This window comes from Triturus cristatus, chromosome 12, assembly GCF_964204655.1.
Source record: "Triturus cristatus chromosome 12, aTriCri1.1, whole genome shotgun sequence".
NCBI classification, from domain to species: Eukaryota; Metazoa; Chordata; class Amphibia; order Caudata; family Salamandridae; genus Triturus; species Triturus cristatus.
In genome coordinates, this window is record NC_140595.1 from 615,296,775 (window position 1) to 615,303,215 (window position 6,441).

Here is a 6,441-nt window from a genome sequence, read left to right on the forward strand (position 1 = left end):
AGTGGGGGAGGACCGTATGGCCTCCCACCCTTCCCTGGGGACCACCACCTCCCTGGGGCTTATTGTTTTATAAATTTGGGGGCCTCTCTGACCATTCTAAGCCCTGGGGACTGCTACCTCCCTGGGGCTTCATCTATCAACAAAGAAGGGGGGCTGCGCAAAAGCCTCCAGAGCCCGAGGGCCACCAGTTCCCCAGAGCTTTCAATTTAAATAATGCGTCGTGTCGTCACGGACCCCCCGCAGCCCCGGGGACCACCACCTACCTGGGCAAATTAGAACAAAGGAGAGGTTTGCATGGCCATCCTCCTGAAGGCAAAAAATGCCCTGTGGACCACCACCCTCCAGGGCTGGCCCCTGCAATGTCCCTGGGTGCCCACCCCCGGACATTGCTGTTTGCTATGGCTTTGGTGGGAGCACCACTCCTGCCATGCCAAAGCAAATTCTGCTCTGCTTCGCACAAAGCGTAGCAGAATTGCTTTCAGACAGAGGTAGCTGAATGTTAGCAACTCCATCTGTCCAAAAGCAATGCCAGCCACCACAGGACGCAAGGAGCGCCAGGGACCACGGGGGCCTTCAGACTACCCCCGTGGTCCCCATCAAAGTTTCTGGGTGCCCTGGTTGGGACCAGGGCACCCAGACTACAGGCCGGGCCCCGGGGTCACCGGGGCGGGAATCGGCCTGGGAGGGGTGCCACGCAGCCCTCCTCCCATTATTTAATTAAAAATAGAAAACATGGAGGCCAGGCCCCGGGGGATTGGGTCTCCAGGGCTGAAATCAGCCCGTCTTCTCATTGAAAAACAGCTGGCCCCGGGGATGAGGTGCCTGTGGCCCCCATTTCTAAAACATATATTTTTCAATACAACCACTACGACTGGTTGCCAGAGACCACACCCTCTTTCTACCCCTCCTGATACCTTCAGTAAGTCCCACACAGCAGGATTTCTAAGAGGTCTTCAGAGGCCACGTTCCCTTTCTCCACCACTCTGCAAATGCGCCTCCTGGATGAAGTCCACTTTACACCTCTAGGATCTTGGGGGCCAAGATGCACTCCTGGTACCTCCTGTAAGTCCTACACAGCGGCATTCCTGAGAGATGGTCAGAGGCCCAGACCCCTTTCTCCACCACTCTGCAAATGCGACTACCACTTAAAAAGCTTAGAAATTCACAGAATAAAACAAAGGTTACAGGGACATTATAGTTAAGAATTAGTATTTAAAAAGTGTTAGAAATTCACTGAAAAAACAAAAGTTACAGGGATGTTATAGTAAGGATCAAAACCAGTGAAATTTAGCAGTTATACTTTCGCTGAGCTAACTATAACTCACGCCCCTGCAATGCACTACTTATGACCTCACATATTACATCACTCATGACATGGTCAGTGAAATCACTCATGAGATCACTGATGACATCTCAAATGACATCACTGATGTTTCAATAGAAAATGCATTTTTTGACTTGCTTATATCTTTGGCGCAGTTTGACAAATGTTAACGATATATTTCAAAAAGAGTGTCCCTGTGATCAATCAAGTGGGGTTGGAGAAAAAGGGGGGGTCCAAAAAAGTGTTTTTCCAATGTTAATTTCCATAGGCAAATTTGAACACGACTACAGCCTGAACTGCGGGACGGAATTACACCAAACTTGGCAGAAAGCTAGCTCTTGGTCCAGAAAGAACGCTTTTGGTTATTTGGTGTAAATCTGTTCAGTAGTTTTTGAGAAATAAAAGAAAACATATTTGTGTATCTAGGGGTGTGAATCCTCCAAGCATCCGATAGTCCCCGTGCTCAAATCTGATTGGCTGCCAACATTTCAAACCAAAAAGTATTGGCAACCATCTGGTGACTCAGCTTCAGCCGAGTCCCACTAAAAAACATTTACAAAAAAGAGAAGAGGCAGGGTAGGGATACCCTGACCCTCTTGATGTATATATATATTTACTGAAAAAAACAAAGGTTACAGGGACATTATAGTTTGGCTGACATTTGACTCATACACAACCAGAGAAATTCAGCAGTTATAGTTAGCTGAGTTATCTATAGCATACGCCCTGCAATGCACTTCTAATGACCTCATGTATCACATCACTCATGACACAGTCGGTGACATCACTCATGACTTCACTGATGACATCTCAAATGACATCACCGATGACCACTATTTTTATCACTGATGACATCATCCAGTAAATGTGAGCATTTTCTAAAGGTTACTGAGTGTTAAACATATATAGTAAGGCAAGTGGCTGTGGGAGTTTGCATATGGGTGAGTGAATGGGTGTGTAAATGGTGTATGTGAGAGACTGTATACATGAGTGAGTGGGTGTGCGAGTTTTTGTGTGGGTGATCAAGTGGGTGTGTCAGTGGATGTATGAGTAAGTAAGTGGCTGTGTGAGTATCTATGGGTGAGTTAGTTGGTATGTAATTGGCTGTAATGGTGAATGAGAGGAGGAATGAGTTGAATGGTGAGGTTGCAGGTGTGTCAGTGGCTGTAAATGGTGGATGAGAGTGCATGAGTGGCTGAATGCGTGATTGAGCAGGTCCATAAATGTTTGCATGGGTGAGTGACAGGGTACATAAGTGACTGTGTGGGTGCATGAATGGGTGTTTAAGTGGGAGTATGGGTGAGTGAATGGGTGTGTGTGTGGCTGTATCGGTGATGGTGAGCGAGGTTGTATGGAAGAGTATGTACTTGTCTCAGTGACTGTATAGATGAGTGAGTAGATGTGTTAATATATCTATGAGCAAGGGAGTGGATGTGTGAGTAATTGTATGGGTGTGCGAGTCAATGTGTGAGTGACTGCATGGGTGAGTATGTAGATATGTGAGTATTTGTATAGGTGACTGAGTATGAGAATGGCTGTATGGGTGTATGAGTGGGTGTGTAGGGGTCTGTATAGCTTTATGACTGGATGTGTCAGTGGCTGCACTGGTCAGTGAGTAGGTGCATGAGTGGCTGTATATGTGAGTTAGTGGTTGTGTTAGTGGCTGTAGGGGTGAGTTGATGTGTGAATCAGGGATTAGGTGTGTGAGTGTGGATGATGTCACAGGTGATGTCATCAGTGTTGTCATTTGAGATGGCATGAGTGATGTCATGAGTGATATCACTGAACATGTCATGAGTGATATCAATGACCATGTCATGAGTGATGAAATATGTATGGTCATAAGCAATGTATTGTGCGGGTATAAGTTATACTTAGCTCAGCTAACTCCAACTGCTGAATTTCTCTGGTTTCTTATGAGTCAAATGTCAGCCTAACTGTAAATTCAGTGAATTTCTAAGGTTTTTTTAATTCTATTTCCTAACTATAACGTCCCATTTACTTTTTTTCCAGTGAATTTCTATGGTTTGTAACTAGTAGTAGCGTTTGTAGAGTGGTGGAGAAATGAGCTAGCCTCAAACCAGCTCTCACGAATCTTGCTGTTTCACACTTACTAGAGGTAACAGGAGGGCTTCTTGGTCCCTAAGGACCCTCAGCTTCCAAGAGGACTTCATCCCCCAACCAGTAGTGCGCCTGGAAGTGTGTTTGCAGAATGGCAGAGAAAGGGAGTGTAGCCTCCAAAGGCCTTTCAGCAATCCCGCTTTATGGGATTTACTGGAAGTAACAGGAGGGTTTCTTGGCCCACAAGGACCCTCAGTATCTACCAGGACTTCACCCCCAACCATCAGTGCACCAGGGGGTGCGTTTGCAGATTGGTGAATAAAGGTGGCAGGGTCTCTGGTGACTGCTGGTCTTTTTTAAAATTTTAGTTTTAATTTGCTTAACGAGGGGGGTGCATGGCCCCCTTACCTGGCAGATTTTGGCCCTGGAGACCCCATCCCTTAGTGCCAGGCCAATTTTGAATAGGGGACGGGGGCTGCACGGTCCCCTCCCCAGGCTGATTTTCACCCCGGGGACCCCATTCCTTGGGTCCAGTCTTTTATAAAAAAATGTTTTTATTACTTAAAGGGAGGGGGCTGAACAGTCCACCCCAGGCCTGGCCTCACTTGTGGGTACCCTGGTCCCACCCAGGTCACTCAATTTTGTGCAGGGCTTGGGGGAGCCTCAAGGCCCCACATGGTCCCTTCCAACTCCCTTTCCCCCTGCGGGACCCGGCATTGTTTTGACAGAGAGGGAGCTGCTGAACATGCTATGTATGGCTCCGGGGGGGTGGACCCCCTTCATTCTTCTTTTAGGCAGGGTCTGCCCCAGGGATGTGGCAGTCCTCAGGGCCAAGAGCAGCCCTGGAAGGGGCCACATGACCCCTCTCCCATTTAAAAGAAATCATTTTGTCCCCAGGGAGGTGGTGGTCCCTGGCGCGGGGGGCCATTTGGGCCTCCCCGCACTCCTTTTTCAAAAATATCCCCAGGGAGAAGGCTGCTGCCGGTGCTTTCTGGGGGCCCGGTTGGACCCTCAACATTATTTTATGAATTGTTTGCCCCGGAGAGGTTGAGGTGGGCACCCCCCGCAGAATTAAAATGCACTGCCCGCAGGATTTGGCCCACCCAGGGGGCTTCCTATAGAAGTTGTACAGGAGCCTGCATGTTTTTTGTTCTCCAATTTTGCCTCGAATCCGTGACTGTCAGTAGGTAATATGTATATATATATATATAGATATAGTTACAGATATACATATATAGATATATAGTTATAGATATGTATATATATTTATAAATGTATATTGATATATAGATACATAGTTTCGGTTATATAATTACATTTAAATGAATATATAGTTTTATATATATATATATATATATAATATATATATAATGATATATATATAATGATATATATAATGATGTCATCAGTGATGTCATTTGAGATGTCATCAGTGATGTCACTGACCATGTCATGAGTGATGTAATATGTAACGTCATCAGCAGTGCATTGCGGGGGCGTGAGTTATAGTTAGCTGAACTAACTATAACGAGGGAATTTCACTGGTTTTGCATGAGTGAAATGTCCAACTAACTATAATGCTACTGAAACCTATGGTTTTTTCAGTGAATTTCAAAGGTTTTTCAAATGCTAGTTTCTATGCCTACAGAGGAAAGACATGTGAAGAAAGAAGAAAAAACGTACAGAAAGAAGCAAAAGAAAAGCAGAAAAAAGCAACAGAAGTCCACAAAGGCGAAGAAAAGTGCAAGAAGAAGCATGACATGAGCAGAAAGAACCAACAGAGGAGCAGAAAGAGGCCTTGTTCCAATATCATCCTGTGCCCTAAACTTTTTCAGACGGGTACTGGTGGAACTGACTCTGACTAACCAGGCCCAGAGCCAGTGCTATTTTAAAAGACACTTAGAATACAGTGAAAACACCTACATACACTAGGGAACACTATGCGTTGGGGTACCCCTGTGATTAGCATGACCTCCTCTGTAAGTCCCCAGTACATAATAGGGCAGGGGGATTAAAACTACCTCTTAAAATGCGCTATGGGGCGCGTTTGAACAGTAGTGAAGGGAGGGGGGGCCTGAGATGACATGTGTGCAAACACGCCGTTTGGGCGTTTTAAATTGGGAGATTAACTCCCCTTGAATCCTGACGGTCCCTGGGGTCCAACTAGCCAACCAGGTACCTCCAGTAAGCACCACAGAGCTGCGTTGCAGAGAGGTGTAAAAAGGGGCATTGCCTGGACCACCTCTCTGCAACGCAGCGCAGTGGCGCTTACTGGCAGCACCTGGTGGGCTAGTTGGCCCCCTCTGGTGCTTACTGGAGGGGCCCTCAGGATTGAAAGGGAATTAATTCCCCAACTTAAAACGCGTCACAGGGCATGTTTGCACACGTCACTTCAGGCCCCGCCCCCTTCCTTCACCATTGTGCAAACGCGCCCTGTCACGCATTTTAAGTTGAGGTATTAGGTGCCCTTAAATACCTGAGGGCCCCTGTGGTCCAGCTAGCCCACCAGGTACCGCCAGTAAGTGCCACAGAGCTGCCTTGCAGAGAGGTGTAAAACGGGGCGTGGCCTGGGCCACCTCTCTGCAACGCAGCCCTGTGGCACTTACTGGAGGTACCTGGTGGGCTAGTTGGCCCCCAGGGACACTCATGATTGAAGAGGAATTAATTCCCCATCATAAAACGCACCACAGGGTGTGTTTGCACTCATGTCACCTCAGGCCCCGCCCCCTCCCATCACCACTGTGCAAACATGTCCCGCGGCGCGTTTTAAGTTGGAGGATTAAGTCTCCTTCAATCCTTAGGGTCCCTGGGGTTGAACTAGCCCACCAGGTACCTACAGTTAGCGCCACAGGGCTGCGTTGCAGAGAGGTAGTCTGAGGCTGCACCCCTTTTTACATCTCTCTGCAACGCAGCCCTGTGGCGCTTGCTGGCAGTACCTGGTGGGCTAGTTGGCCCCCAGGGACCCTTAGGATTGAAGGGGAATTAATACCTCACCTTAAAACGCGCCACAGAGCATGTTTGCACACATGTCACATCAGGCCCCGCTCCCTCCAGCA